This window comes from Schistocerca piceifrons, chromosome 2 (assembly GCF_021461385.2).
Source record: "Schistocerca piceifrons isolate TAMUIC-IGC-003096 chromosome 2, iqSchPice1.1, whole genome shotgun sequence".
In the NCBI taxonomy this organism is placed as follows: domain Eukaryota; kingdom Metazoa; phylum Arthropoda; class Insecta; order Orthoptera; family Acrididae; genus Schistocerca; species Schistocerca piceifrons.
Window position 1 is genome coordinate 581,722,195 of NC_060139.1, and position 14,671 is coordinate 581,736,865.

The window sequence follows — 14,671 nt, forward strand, 5'->3', positions numbered from 1 at the left end:
AAGAAAAAGTAGTAAAAGCTTCTACACTGCATAATTAGCTGCTGCTTTAATCCGTCTGTCATTTTAGACCACAACAGTTTAGGATGACGGTGCTATGATAATAGGCAGCTATCGATGCCTTTGGTAGTCTAAGATCGCAGCTTTTCCTGTTCCATTCACATATGGAACGCAGAAGGATAATCGCTTAAACGCCCCTGTCCGCGTGTAAATAATCTAATCTTGCCTTCGCGACCCTTAAGGAATCGATACGTAGGAGCTTGTGGTATTTTCCTATACGCCTCCCTTAAAACTGGTTCTTGAACTTCGCAAGTTGCCGCTCACGGGGTAGTTTGCGTCTGTCATAAAGTATCTGTCAGATCAGTATTTCCATGACCTCCGTGACGATCTTCCACGAGTCACGCAAACATGTGACCACTTGTGCCGCCCTCCTTCGTCGACGGTAAATATCGTCAGATAGTTTTCTGAAGTGGATCCCAAATACTTGAGCAGTCAAGTAGGACGGGTAGCACTACTGTTCCGTAACCAATCTACTTTGTTGACTGACAGCATTTCACTGGTATAGCCTATGTTATCATTTCATATCCCTACTAACTATAACACTGAGGTATTTGTATATGTTGTCAGATTCCACTTCTCAATCATTGATATTTTAGTCACAGAATACTAGGTTTTTCGTTTCGTGAAGGTCACCATTTTTAAATTTCTGAACATTAATAGAAAGATGCCAGTCTTGGTGCTACTGTTAAATTTTATCAAGACATAATACTAGGGCAGCTTTTTTTAGGGCAGTTCTTAATTATAGATAACTGCGTGATCTGCGTAAAGTATGAGAATGCTATTAAAATTGTTTGCAAAATCATTGACTTTTTTTTTTTTGGTCATCAGTCTACTGACTGGTTTGATGCGGCCCGCCACGAATTCCTTTCCTGTGCTAACCTCTTCATCTCAGAGTAGCACTTGCAACCTACGTCTTCAATTATTTGCTTGACGTATTCCAATCTCTGTCTTCCTCTACAGTTTTTGCCCTCTACAGCTCCCTCTAGTACCATGGAAGTCATTCCCTCATGTCTTAGCAGATGTCCTATCATCCTGTCCCTTCTACTTATCAGTGTTTTCCATATATTCCTTTCCTCTCCGATTCTGCGTAGAACCTCCTCATTCCTTACCTTATCAGTCCACCTAATTTTCAACATTCGTCTATAGCACCACATCTCAAATGCTTCGATTCTCTTCTGTTCCGGTTTTCCCACAGTCCATGTTTCACTACCATACAATGCTGTACTCCAGACGTACATCCTCAGAAATTTCTTCCTCAAATTAAGGTCGGTATTTGATATTAGTAGACTTATTTTGGCCAGAAATGCCTTTTTTGCCATAGCGAGTCTGCTTTTGATGTTCTCCTTGGTCCGTCCGACATTGGTTGTTTTACTGCCTAAGTAGCAGAATTCCTTAACTTCATTGACTTCGTGACCATCAATACTGATGTTAAGTTTCTCGCTGTTCTCATTTCTACTACTTCTCATTACCTTCGTCTTTCTCCGATTTACTCTCAAATCATACTGTGTACTCATTAGACTGTTCATTCCGTTCAGCAGATCATTTAATTCTTCTCCACTTTCACTCAGGATAGCAATGTCATCAGCGAATCGTATCATTGATATCCTTTCACCTTGTATTTTAATTCCACTCCTGAACCTTTCTTTTATTTCCATCATTCTTCCGCGATGTACAGATTGAAGAGTAGGGGCGAAAGGCTACGGCCTTGTCTTACACCCTTCTTAATACGAGCACTTCGTTCTTGATCGTCCACTCTTATTATTCCCTCTTGGTTGTTGTACATATTGTATATGACCCGTGTCTCCCTATAGCTTACCCCTACTTTTTTCAGAATCTCGAACAGCTTGCACCATTTTATATTGTCGAATGCTTTTTCCAGGTCGAAAAATCCTATGAAAGTGTCTTGATTTTTCTTTAGCCTTGCTTCCATTATTAGCCGTAACGTCAGAATTGCCTCTCTCGTCCCTTTTTTCCTAAAGCCAAACTGATCGTCATTTAGTGCATTCTCAGTTTTCTTTTCCATTCTTCTGTATATTACTCTTGTAAGCAGCTTCGATGCATGAGCTGTTAAGCTGATTGTGCGATAATTCTCGCACTTGTCAGCTCTTGCCGTCTTCGGAATTGTGTGGATGATGCTTTTCCGAAAGTCAGATGTTATATCGCCAGACTCATATATTCTACACACCAATGTGAATAGTCGTTTTGTTGCCACTTCCCCCAATGATTTTAGAAATGATGGAATGTTATCTATCCCTTCTGCCTTATTTGACCGTAAGTCCTCCAAAGCTCTTTTAAATTCCGATTCTAATACTGGATCCCCTATCTCTTCTAAATCGACTCCTGTTTCTTCTTCTATCACATCAGACAAATCTTCACCCTCATAGAGGCTTTCAATGTATTCTTTCCACCTATCTGCTCTCTCCTCTGCATTTAACAGTGGAATTCCCGTTGCACTCATAATGTTACCACCGTTGCTTTTAATGTCACCAAAGGTTGTTTTGACTTTCCTGTATGCTGAGTCTGTTCTTCCGACAATCATATCTTTTTCGATGTCTTTACATTTTTCCTATTGATACACAACGCGGACAGCAAGCCTAAAGAGACAGTCACACTTATTGCTATTTTGTCGAAAACTGACTTCCTGAGACCGTGGTCGTTTGAAAGTACGGGTTAATTCTTACAATAAAGTCAGCACTCAGCCACTGTTAGTATTGCTGTATCTTAAGAACCGACTGTTTCATCGTGAGACAGCTGTTCACGTTTGAAATTACATACAGTTTATGCTGCACATGTGATGTTGGCTGATTTTCGTTTCAACGAAAGTTGATGATTAAGGTGGTGGTGTCATAGCCCCCACGGTTTCCGATGGCACTGCCATCTCGAGGAGCTTAGGCCACGAAGAAATTCATCACACGTACAGCATAAGTTATATATAAATTTTAAACAGAAACAGTAGTCGCACGATGACGTTAACAGCGTTGTTTCTTCTTAAGAAATAGCGTTACTGAAACTGGCTGGTTGCTTACTTTGTTGTAAGCATTGACCTGTAATCATGCTTCTTTCGCCTTCACTCTGTTATTAAGTAGGTTTTACAATAACGACAGTGCAGGCAATTTGAGTGATAGTGTAAGTGGATGGGTGAATGTGAGTGAAATAGTAATGTGTCCTGTTATGTCTCAATTTATCTTGTACTTTTTTCATACTTTTCAAGCACTTTCGTCTTCGACTGCTTGTGTAAGGACGCTAATAAACTCGCTGTCGACACACACACACACACACACACACACACACACACACACACACACACACACACAATTTACCTTAATCTTCATATGTTAATGATGCCTGTGCCAGAAATACGAAGAGTGCTGTAGCTCTATTATACAGTCTACCTTGGATACTAGTACACTTACGGGATAGTTAAGATAATAGCTGCGCGCCTCTTCATGCACTCGACGCCTGTTGTCAGCTCTACTTGATAAGCACCCGAAACACTAGAGCACTGCTCAAGGATAACTCGCACTATCTTATGTGCGTTTTCCTCAGGACGACTTCAACAAATTTTCTCAATCTTCTAAGCAAATAGCTGTCTTCCATTCGGCTTCCTAGTAATGATTTAGTGTTTTCGGGCTCTTTCATATCACTTCGTACTATTACACACGCGAGTAAACTGGCAGAATGTCACAGCCACTAACAGATTTTCGTTGCTACTGGCTCGTATACTACACATGATACCGAATCTTCAATAGAATGGATAGTTACGTCCGGTATGCCTTAAAGAATCGTAACGGCACCGTGGCAGCATTCTTCAGTGTTCGCTGATGATGCCATTGTCTGCAGGGAAATATTGTTCCCTGGATGATTGTAAGAAAATCAAAGATGCCTGATTTTATCATTTGGTGTACTGAATAGCACCCTTCTTTAAATACGTATAAATGCAAGCAAATGCATTTTAATAGTGAAAAGGACCTCTGCACAACTAATTTGAAAGTAAGGCTCTCATGGAGTTTGTCATATGCTTTGAATGCCAAATGGTAATGCTGATATGAAACAGAACGGAAAAGTTAAATCAGAATTAGAAAGGCGAATTTAATTTCTGATTTAACGGTATGAATTCGACTATCTGCTGAGGCGACCGGATAAAAGATAACGTGAGCCGTCCTAGGGTCTGCCTCCACTGTTTGGGATGCTTATCAAGCAGTGCTGACAGCAAGCGTCAAAGAATGTAGAGACGCACTTATGGTACCACAAAAAGCTGCTGTATCCCGTAAGTGTTCTTGTATTGAAGGTAGACATTCCAGCAGCCCTGCTGCCGCCATTGTATACCTAACTAGTACAGGGACCGCGAGGATAACATGATTAAAAAGCGTACGATGCAAATCCAACCTTAATTTTTATCTCTCCTCCTTACGTAAACGAGTCGGGGAGTTCCTATTATCGGTACAAGGTATTCTCGACAATGCACTGGAAAATGAGAAGAAACGAGGTGCAAAGGGTAGGCGTGTTGCTGCATATACGTACCAAATATAGTCAGGTTTCGTCATGGGATAGGTTTTGGCTCTAAACACTATGGGGCTTAACATCGGAGGTCATCAGTCATAGCATAGGTTTTACAGAGTACTGTATACACGTTTGTAATAACAGATTACTGTAACCTATCCCGGAAGATTTAAGTTGAGCAAATACACTAAAGAGCGAAAGAAACGGGTAAGTCTGCCTAATGCCGTGCATCGTGCAGGGCCCGCGCGAGCACGCAGAAGTGCCGCAACACGACGTGGCATGCACTCGACTAATGTCTGGAGTAGCGCTGGAGGGAACTGACACCATGAATCCTGCAGGGCTGTTCATAAATCCATAAGAGTACGAGCGAGTGGAGATCTCTCTTGAACAGGACGTTGTAAGGTATTCCTGACATGCTCAATAATGTTCATGTCTGGGGAGTTTGGTGGCCAGCGGAAGTGCTTAAACTCGGAAGAATGTTCCTCGAGCCACTCTGTAGCAATTCTGGACGTGTGGGGGTGTCGCATTGTCATGCTGGAATTGCCCAAGTCCGTCGGAATGCACAATGGACATGAATGGATGCAGGTGGATCAGATAGGACGCTTACGTACGTGCCACCTGTCAGACATATCAGGAGTCCCATATTACTCCCAACTGCACGCGCCCCACACCATTACATAGCCTCCACCAGCTTGAACATTCCCCTGCTGACACACAGGGTCCATGGATTCATGAGATATTTCCGCACACGAACACGTCCATCTGCTCGATAAAATTTTGAAACGAGACTCGTCCGATCAGTCATCGACAGTCCAATGTCAGTGTTGACGGGCCCAGGCGATACATAAAGCTTTTTGTCGTTCAGTCATCAAGGGTACACGAGTGGACTTTAGGCCCCGAAAGCCCATATCGATTACGTTTCGTTGAATGGTTCGCACGCTGACACTTGTTGATGGCACAGCATTGAAATCTGCAGCAATTTGCGGAAGGGTTGCGGTTCTGTCACGTTGAACGATTCTCGTCAGTCTTCGTTGGTCCCGTTCTTGCAGAATCTTTCCGACCGCAGCGATGTCGGAGGTTTGATATTTTACCGGATTCCTGGTATTCACTCGTGACTTGGTCGTACGGGAAAATCCCCACTTCATCGCTACTCGGAGATGCTGTGCCCCATCGCTCGTGCGCCGACTATAACAAACTCCCTGATATCTGCCATTGTAATAACAGTAAGCGATATAACAACTGTCTTATATGGGCGTCGCCGACTGCAGCGCCGTATTCTGCCTGTTTACATATCTTTATTTGAATACATATGGCTATACAAGTTTCTTTGGCGCTTCGGTGTAGCTCCGTATATTTTGATATGTTTTGTTAAGATGGTGTGATGTTCCAAAGAGGAAAATACTAACCTAACTAGACAGCTTTATTCCCAAAAAAGGTTCCAAAGAGGATTTCTCATTCACTTCCACAAATCTCAAAGTAATATGCATTTCCTACGCATTTCTTAGCTTATTTTCACAAAAGCATTCATCCCTGCCTGTCCCTTAGTGTTTCATTGACATCTGCACGCTTACTTCTAAATTCAGATTTATACTAATGTTTCGTTACTAGCAGATACCATAAAATGGCATATCACTAATTACTGTTTCACATTGGGCAATAAGCAGAATAATCATTCGACTTTTCAGTATAGGGCAGTAAAGTGTATATTTTTGACAGGGTCTTGACTCCTGTTACAGCTGCTGCAGTTCCGTGTGCGTGACGTTCAGTGAAACAAAGCAGTAGGGCTGTACTGATACGAAGTGTGTACCATGAGATGAAACTGTACTAATACAGGGGAGTGCTCCATGAGATGAAACTGTTTGGACACTCGGTCATAAGATTTTATACTGTTTGGTAAATTTACTTTTTGACGATACGTTGTCTCCAGCCACCCGCTAATGTACCTGCTAATCATGTTTGCCATTCAATGATGCGATATTAAGTTTACGTATAGGTGGATCGAGCTTGGCTGCGCATGCAGCGCTCAGTCACTGGGGCTCATAATTGGCAGAAAGGTGGCTGAACTCCCCACAGAGGGATTTAGGTTTTCTGTGGTTTCATGAGTCGCATAAGGCAAATGCCAGGATGGCTCTTTTGTTGGGGACCCCGCTGATTTCACCCTAAGCTTGTGCTCCATTTCTAATGACCCGGTGCTCGACGGAGCGTTAAACCCAGCTCTTCTTTCTTTCTTCCTTCATGTAACTGGACTGCATCATCAGCGTCTCGCACAGTATGCTTGAATAAACGTTTAACCTTCTCCAGTGTTTCTTAACTCTCTGGCTAATTCTATTTGTAATTGGTTGCACAATGGTAAGGAAGACGAACGATAGAGTTCAATGCCTCATCGGTGTCTAGATTTATGTTATTGCAGGCTTCCTCGGCGAATTCAAATGACCAAACCTCGCCGGATGATCAGCCGAGTGATGGCGTCGTCTTGTGGCAACGTTTCAACGAGTTTCGTTACCATCATCTTCAGGCGAAGTTGATGGGTACGAAACTCATTGAAATATTGGGACAAGACGGCGCCATCACTCGCCTGACCACCTGAGAAGAGGTTATCATCCATGTCGCGGTGTTAATGACGGGCTTCAAGCTCATATGGAGGAGGACAAAAGAAAAGAAATGGACAACGGTTTTGGTCTTATAAATATATCAGCATTCTCATCAAGGGCTTCAGGGAAACCACGGTAAACATAAATGACTAGACTGAGGTTTGAAAGCTGGTGGTCAGGGCACTCATAAAATATAATTGACATTTAATACTGTAACTTGTACTCCAAATATAAATAAGCAATAAGAACTTAAGCAAACGTCTCCGGGGTCCCTATAACAAGTTTGAATTGCGGAGACGCAGCACTGGAACTCTAGGGATGTTAACGGATGTCGTTTGTCTTTGGCCTCTACCGAAGGAGACCCTAACAACAATGGAACCCGGAAAGATATTGATGAAATACGAACCTATTTGTGATTGTGTATTAGTGTTAAGTGTGAAAAGTTCGATATCCCACTTGGCTACAGTACAGTACAATATGTTAATCGTAGAAATGTGTGTAGATATTTAAAATAAATTCTCTGATCCAGTACATACTCACTGAAGCAGTCTTGGAGAATGACGTAGGTCCGAGTATCAAAATCCTCTGACGCTGCGCTTCCCCTTGAGAAGTGGCTCGCTGATAAGAGAGGCTCAGCCGCACCTACTGGCAGCCACAATAGTGTCTACCTTTGCATAAGATCACTGACTGTGATTATCCACCACAGATGCGTTAAGTGACGATTGTACTCAGCTGTGGTACTGGATACAATAATATCCAACGGGATAAAACCGTTTTTACTGCATCAGTCACTTTATTTTTACTATTTGGTTACTGCCCGTTTCGAGGATATGGCTTCTTCAGATGCCATCTTAAGTACATCCACATATTGAAAGACAGAAAGAGATTTAAAATGTTGTTGTTGTTGTTGTTGTTGTTGGTGGTGGTGGTGGTGGTGGTGGTGGTGTAGGAGGAGGAGGAGGAGGAGGAGGAGGAGGAGGAGGGGGGCTGCGGGCAGGGGGGGAGGGAGGACGCGATGCGTGATGGAGGAATCACTGTTCTCGAAACTGTTTAAGAAATAAAAGCCTTTGTTTAATACTGTCTTTATAACAGCAAGATAAAATAAGAGAGGTTTCGTCCGTGTTGCATCGGTCTTTTTGTAAGTCGACGCAGCCGTGCGTCTAGAAGGATTTTAATGAGGTCGATAATGCTCACGACGAGCAAGGGGGTTAATGTTGGGACTCGGTTACTGCAGAATGAAACATAGGACAGCGTTCTTAATGTCCTAATCGGAGATAAGGTTCACCACCAATATCCTCACTTGCCCGCACACCGTGAAAAATTGGAGAGATGTTTGAGATACAAGTAAGGACATTGGCTCCCAATCAGGTACTGAGGTGAGAATTTTCACTCTGCAGCAGAGGGTGCGCTGATATGAAACTTCCTGGCAGATTGAAACCGTGTGCCGGACCGACACTCGAACTCGGGACCTTTGCCTTTCGCGGGCAGGTGCTCTACCAACATTGTAGAACACCTGCCCGCGAAAGGCAAAGGTCCCGAGTTCGAGTTTCGACCTGGCACACGGTTTTAATCTGCCAGGAAGTTTCAGGTACTCAGGTACTTTTGACTACAATACTTCCGCTTTTCGGGCCCAGAAGGCACTGAACATCTTGAAGACCTTCGTGTGATCGCTGCTAGACTATAGAGACGCGGTGTACAGGTCAGCGAGGCCTACTTAGTTGAAGATCATTGATGCTGTACACCTTGAGGGGATCAGGCTGGCCACAGCTGCTCACAGGGCCAGACCAATACCCTGTCTTTGCGCTCAGGCTGAAGAACCACCACTTATCATCCGGCAGCAATTCCTTATGGTGCATGGGAAGAGCAAGTTCTTCGACACTACCACTTCACTAGGGTACCATTCCGTTGTTCGTCCACATATGGAACGCCTCTTTACCAATCGACCACGGACGACGAGGCCGTTTGGGATCCGCGCGGAATGTGTGCTGGAAATCCTTGGTGTGATGTATGTACAGCCCCAAATCCGTGGTTTTAACCGAGTGCCACCCTGGTTACTGGAAAGGTCGAGTGATTTTGCATATGGTGCAGAACAAGAGAGGCTGCACTTCTGCTTATGCTTTTAATACAATATTTTCCGACATTTTAAATAGTCACCACAACTATGTAGCTATGTACAGTGATGGGTCCGAACAGAGCGCCACATTTTATTAGATTGTGTTTTATTTTCATGTTAGAGGTCTGTGGCAGATGTGTCAACAGATCTACCCTCTATTTTAAGTGACATCCAAACAAATATGGTTAGAGTTTTAAGGTTTTGCGACATGGACAACTTGTTTCCACAGAATTTTAGGGAGACGTTTCTAATGTGATGACATGGTGATTGGCTCACTCATTTTTTTTGTAACTGGTCAGCCAGTCAGTAACTGACGACATATACGTTTTCTCAGTCAAGATCTGCACCATTTAACTCCTGATCACAGCTATTTTTCATCTTAAAATGAAAGCGGCTACCGTCAGTTGTTAGTCGCAGTGTCAATACTTTGAGCCCTGAGACTTTTTGAGACATTAAATCTGCATGCCGAATAAGGATTAGGACTCGGACCTTTGCTTTTCACAACCTTTACCGAGAAACGACACAGCTATTCTGGCACATCGTGAGGCTCAGCACAAGTTTCAATATTTTGGGTAGCTTATTCTTTCATAATTTACAAACTCCGCAGAAACTCAGCTGCATGCTCACGAGTAACAGCGAGTCGGTGAAAGTGGATCTGGCGGAGATAAACTAGATCATAGGCTAGGCACTCTGACCAGGAGTCTGGACAACTTCGACGAAACAAGCTCGGAATGTGTAAGGAAGTGTCTAGCACGCAGTTTGCACCTCAAGTTACACCCCAGAGTACACTCATATGGAATGGACGATTACTTTTGTTCCAACAAACTGTCCCATTTCTGTATTCGGGATTTTCTGATTGGTTTTGCTGGTGTTACTGGATTTTGTCCCTTACCTCCTTGTCCTAGATTGAATGAGAGGGCCTCACGGTTCATATTCCGCACCTGCAACTAGAGGTGTTTGGTTCAAACGACAGCGCGGTTATCTTGACGTACTACTTCCGTTGCCTTCCTTAGCGGATGAAGGCGAAAATGGCGTGGCTGATGTCCTTGCCTTTTTTGTGTTTAAAGACTTTGTCGTCAAAAGGATGTTAAATCTTTCCTCCTTCCATCTTTTCTCTGTTCCGGAAAAGTCTAAAGCAGTGCTGGGCTTCTAGAGCGGACCCAGTCCCGACCAGGGGAGGAGTTGCTTAATTTAGCTTCGCGGTGAGTGACGGAATTGTTGAGCTTTTATGAGAACGGCAGTGGGTATGTTTGCTACTAGTTGACGTCCATTCCGTGTTTTGCCTTTCTTCAAACTGATGTTGAACCGATGCGTCTGTTTATTTCCCGGGGCAGGACCCGGGTTCAATCTGCGAAGATTTTTTTAGACAGGGAAGAAGAGTAATGGAGCTGACCTCCCTGCCCTTGGCTGGGTATGCCCCTTTTGGGAGTCGAAACAAACGGGTCTTCCTGCCTAAACTTGAATTTAATGAAACTTTAATGAATCTTCTAATGAGACTTAGTTGCAGTTTACTCTTGACAACTCAGAAGCGAATATCACTGATCATATGAGATACCCCTGTTATAGTTGAACCATTCAGTTTTAAGGTCATAAAAGAAAATCTACAAATGTGGCAAACTGGTTTTAAGGCCCTGAAGTCGTATTATGGAGAGGCGGGGTTCCACATCCATCCAGATGTAGATTTCGCTCTGGTTTACCTGAACGACGTAAGCCTAATGCTGAAATGCTTTCTTTGAAGAGACCACGGCCTACTTCCTGCGTCTTCCTCGCCCAGTCGGAACAAGTACATAACAACCTCGTCGACGAAGCATTAAACCTCAGTCTGCCTTCCTTCGCATATACAGTGAGGTGACAAAAGTCCTCGGATACCTGCCAATATCATGGGATAGTCTTTTACCAGGCGTAATGCAGTAACTCGACGAGTCATGGACTCAACGGGTAACTGTAAGTCCCCAGCAAAAATGCTGAGCCATGCTGTCTCTGTAATTGTGAAAGTGCTGCCAGTGTAGGGTTTTGTGCACGAACTAACCTCTCGATTATGTGCCAATATCTTCGATGGGATTCATGTCGGGTGGTTTGGATGGCCAAATCACTCACCCGAATTGGGCAAAATGTCCTTCAAACCAATTACGAACGATTACAGCACAGTGACATGACATCGTTGTTTTGGAACACGAAGCCCATGAACGGCTGCAGATGGGCTCCAACTAGCCAAAAATAAGCATTTTCAGTCAATGTTGATTCAGTTGGACCAGAGGACCCAGTCTCTTCCATACAAACACAGCCAACATCATCACGAAGTCACCACCAGCTTGCACGGTGCCTTCTTGACAATTATGGTTTATGGCTTCGGGTTCTGCGCCACACTCGAACCCTACCATCAGCTCATACCAACTGAATTCGGGATTCATCTCACATCACTGTTTTCCAGTTGTCTAGGAACCAGTCGATCTGGTCACGAGCCCAGGAGAGGCACTGCAGGCGATACCATGCTGGTCATCTGCTGCCATAGCTCACTAACGCCAAATTTCGCCCACTGTCCTAATGCATACGTTCGTCGTATGTGTGAGATTTGGTACAGTCGGCAAACTCTTGACACTATGGATCTCGGAATATTGAATTCCCTAACGATTTCCGGAATGAAATGTCTCATGCGCCTAGCTCCGACTACCGTTGCCCGTTCAAAGTTTGTTAATTCCCGTCGTGCAGCCAGTAGTCACGTCGGGAGCGTTTTGACACGAATTCAGATGAATGACCTGTTTAGAATGACACCTCCGACAGCGCACTGTCCTTTTATACTGCGTGTATGTGATGCTACCACCATCTGGATATGGGCATATCGTTGTTCCATGACTTTCGTCGCCTTATTGTATGTCCCATGGCTCACTGATGTTAACTTCCGATCAGACATCACTTCAGCGGTTCGCGAGTCTATGCTTATTTACGACAACAGATTCAAAGTCGGCGTCTTGCAAATCAGTAGACCGCTTTGTAGCACTCTCCATTCACGAAAAATTTGGATACGACGACGACTGTTTGGGAGGGGGGGGGGGGGGGATAGATTACGGAGGCGATAGTGTCGGATCATAGAAGTCGTACTCTGTTTGGAACATCCAAGTTGCATAAGAGCAACAGGGCCAAATGCGAACTGGCTGAGACTGTGCTGACGGAGACAGCGCCCGTCAGGTGACTCCTATTGGGAGTGCGCCTGTGGCAGAACGCGAGTGCAGCGTCATAGAAACGCTTCGTGGCCTCTGCGAAACAGACGGCGCGTTCGCTGTAAAATTGCAAGGTGTCGCCTTGAGCTGGCGCAGCTGGATCCGTGTCGCGCTGGGCGATGAATCACGGCAGCGCGCTGATAAATGTCGCTTCAGCGGCGCGCGGCCGCCACACCACGCCGTCGCCCTGGCAACGCAACAGCTCACCCGCACTCCTCTCTGATGGCGTCACGCGTCACCGCTCTACTGTCTTGCATCGATTCAGTCGCGAGTGATAGCCGTGGGTACGTGCCATTTGTTATTGTTACGTTTTTGATTGAGCTTGTCACTTATCGATATATTAGTAAAAAAAAATTACTGTTTCAATCGGAAAGACTTTTTATTAAAATAAGGGCGGTTTCAATGCCTGGTTGCTTCTGATACTGCAGTTCACGCTGCTACTATACTAGTAGCCAAGCATTTTATATCTGCATAGGGTATTGGTACGAGTCATATATTAATAAAAACACTATAGCATCGAGGCAGAAAATTTTTGATTATTAACAGTTTTGCAATAGATACATCCCAGTGACGTCAGTATTTCAGTTGAAGCGGCTCGAAGTAGAGGCGTGTAAGTGACAAAACAAAGTATTTGGAGAGCTATGCACCATATTGCAGTGGAAGAACTAATCTGTTTGATGGAGAAGGGTCTACCAGATGATCTAAACTGCTTCCTATCGGTTATTTAAAGAACTACTTAACAAGAAGTGTTTTGCCCCTGGGTACAAAGAGGTCCAAGTGCACATACATGCTTTTGTCATAGTGGAGGGCCAAGCACAAAATCTGCTAACGATGTGATGCCTTCTGATTATGGTATTTGGAACCCATAGTAGACATTTCCTACAAGATAAACAAAGAGATCTGTGCGTGCGTGCGTGCGTGCGTGCGTGCGTGCGTAAGAGAGTACTTGTATTTGTATGTAACATAGATTGTTCCTTTAATCCATTATATTTATAATCTATAAAATTCGAGTGTATTAATTAATGTAATACGTGAAAATCGGACGAGATATTGTATTACGTTGTTTTGGATCACTCAAGCCTGATATTAATGAGAATCAAAGGGATGTTGGTGACAACCTGGAGGCAGAGGGGTCTCAGTGCTAGCTAGGTTACTGAGCACAACATTCTGAGTTTGACTGATACTGTATTTATTGCTTCATTAATAACTACTCCACGTGATGGTTACTGTAGATAATATGACGTGAACATAGAATTTTGAATGTGATACAAACTTCAAAGCTCATTTTCTCAGAATCGTTATTTTATCACTTACATCCTTCTTATTTACTTTTACCTCCTCAACTATGGACATAGTAGAAAAATTGTTATCTGCGTATTAAATAAATTACAGCTTCGGATAGGTGCAGTGACTTATTGCTTCTTACTGTATTCTCATTAGCTAGTTTCCGTGAAGTTTCAGGTTAACCATCAGGTAAGACGTGTAGAAGTTGACATGATGGTTCTCAGAGCACGATGCTGGGCGCTGAATGTTGCGAAACATAGAGAATCCTGTAATTCCTGGCCTAATGTTAAGGGTGTTCGTATCTTTGGTCACAATGAAGCAACATGCAGTGTCCAGCATCATGTTTTAAGAACGATCAGCCAAAATTCCCGAAGACTCATCTGAAGATCAGTCTGAAATAGTCCGAAAAGTGATGAATGAAAATCAAGTAATATTAGGGCCTGCTGCAATTCATTTACATTTTTACGTTTTATCGCCCATGGAAGCACACGTTGACAACCGATGATTAGACATTTTCATGGTAATCTCTACCGTTTTTCATTTGACATAATGAATGAAAAAGAAAACAAGGTCATTTTTAGCTCATGACGGGGAAACGGTAGCCATACTGTATGTCTGAAAGATTATTTGCAAGATTCGAAGTGAGCCTTTTTGGATTTCGGTCTGGACTGTTCGATGACTGTCTCTGGTTCACTACGTTCCTTGGAACACAATTCTACATAAATTAGTGGTTGTTTGGATTTCTTTTTCCCTCAAGAATAGGAGGAGATATGAAGTTGGTCAAGTAATAAGGTCTACTCTCCCTTAACGGTGTAAAAAATTTAAGCTTCTAAGCCAGCACAGTAAAAAATACGGCTGTTTTTGTCACATAATTCGATAATCGCACAATCACTCATCAAAAACCTTAG

At 43.6% G+C, this 14,671-nt stretch overlaps 1 protein-coding gene across 1 annotated transcript in view; it reads left to right on the forward strand.

Annotated features, from left to right (window-relative positions):
• LOC124775609 (transcription factor GATA-6-like) overlaps positions 1-14,671 on the forward strand; it is a 519,105-nt gene that overhangs the window by 270,250 nt on the left and 234,184 nt on the right. The window lies entirely within an intron of this gene.